This window comes from Pan paniscus, chromosome 2 (assembly GCF_029289425.2).
Source record: "Pan paniscus chromosome 2, NHGRI_mPanPan1-v2.0_pri, whole genome shotgun sequence".
NCBI lineage: Eukaryota > Metazoa > Chordata > Mammalia > Primates > Hominidae > Pan > Pan paniscus.
Window position 1 is genome coordinate 75044971 of NC_085926.1, and position 1937 is coordinate 75046907.

General features: G+C 38.8%; 1 pseudogene; it reads left to right on the plus strand.

Moving 5' to 3' along the window:
- Positions 1-549: 549 nt before the first annotated feature.
- Positions 550-1627, plus strand: LOC103785604 (magnesium transporter NIPA2-like; annotated as a pseudogene).
- The last annotated feature ends 310 nt before the right edge of the window (positions 1628-1937 follow it).

Here is a 1937-nt window from a genome sequence, read left to right on the forward strand (position 1 = left end):
CCCTCTAGCAGGCTGCAGCCTGGATGCTAGTACTTCCCAATGGACTGCAATGGATGTGATGGACACATCAGCGCAGGTGGGGGTGACCCTTGCAGTCTCTGTGGCTGCATGTGAGCCTAGGTGACCTAGGGCTGGGTGGTAGAGGGGAAGCTATGTGGCAGCCTGCCAACTGGGGCCAAAGCTAAACAGCTAGGATTTAAAGCTTTAAATGGGAATAACAAGTAATGTTTACGATGAAACGAAAGTAAATAAGTCACCTCTAACCTCTTCCAGCTGTTTTCTCAGGACAATGTTCATATTAAATTTACATGCTCTCCCAACTGTGATTGCCCTTCAGTTACAAGAGCTTCAGTTCCAAGGGTTGAAAGTGGAGAATTCCCAGGTCTGAGAATAGCAAAGAGTTCATTCCTTTTAGGACATTCTCACTGATGTTCTTTCTCTTTTCAAAGTCTGTGAAGATGGAATCATCTTTCCTTCAGTACTAACAGTTTTTCTGTTTTGTGGTCAATGTGATTCACAAGAACCTCTAAAGTAACAAATGAAATAAGCCAGGGGCATGGAAAAGATAACTTTTATATCGGTCTGGGATTGACTATGAGCTCTAATATTTTCACTGGAGGGAGTTTCATTTTCCAAAAGGAAAAAAAAATGGTCTGCAACTTGTGAGAAAAGCCTCATGACAACTGGTCAAGGTGGGCATACACATTTTAGAGAATGGAGGTTGTAGATGGAATTCTTGTTGATGAGAGCTGGGGAGATGGCCAATGTCACTGATGCATTTGCACGAGCCACACTGGTGATTCCATTAGGAGTTCTTGGAGACTGAGAAAGTGCTACTCTTTCTTCATACTTTTTAAATGAATGACTTAATCTCATGGGAATATTGGGTAGTTGCTAAGTATTCTAGGATCTACAGTTATGGTCAGTCTGCCATGCTTTAAAAGAAGAGGGGTTAGAGAACTTATAGGAAATGTTTCACAAGCTAGGTGATTCAGGTTTTGTGGTGTTTGCAACACTCGTGGTCATTGTGTCCCTGATCATTAATCTCTATAGTGGGACTTTGCCATGGACAGATAAATGTTCTTGTGTATATAACCATTGACTCTGTAATTGGAGCATTTTCAGTCTTCTGTGTGAAGGGCTTAGGCATTGCTATTAAAGAGTTGTCACCTGGGCTTTGACGTGCCCTGACCTGATTTCGCTGCTGAGCTTTGTTGTCTGTGTGAGCCCACAGATTAATTACCTAAATAAGGCCCTGAATATATTCAACAATTTTATAGTGACTCCAATACATGAAGTATTTTTTACCACATTAGTTTTAACTTGTTCAGCTATTCTTTTTAAGCCATGTCAAGGTATGTCTGTTGATAATGTCATTGGTACTTTGAGTGGCTTTTTATAATTATTGTGGGGATATTCTTGTTGCAAGCCTTTAAAGATGTCAGCTTTAATTTAGCAAGTCTGCCTCTGCCTACCCTAAAAGGTGAAAAAGAAAGGAATAGCAACCTCTCTAATATCTAAAGTTTTTAATAATAATGAAGAAGGCTTAACCTGTGGAATTGAACAACATACTGGTGAAAATAACTCCTGAATACATGGAAATCATGGAACTCGGGCAGCTTTTTAAGAAAAATCTAATTAAAAGGTTATCCCATAAAAAGTAGATGATTGTATTATTTTCATCTCATTGTCCATCCTATTAGATCTGGCTGGATATTGATTCTTACATGATGTTGAAAGCAAATCAAGGGCATACTTATTGATGCTATGAATACTATGAGTATATGTGGTACCATTCAGAATTCTGAAAGACAGTCCCAAATGTTGGATTTCTGAAAGATAAAATCCCTCAAATCTCCTAACATCTAAAATTCTAAACATCACAGTCCAAAAGATTAAAATATGAATGTTGAAATCTTGAAAGTTGAATTCTGGAG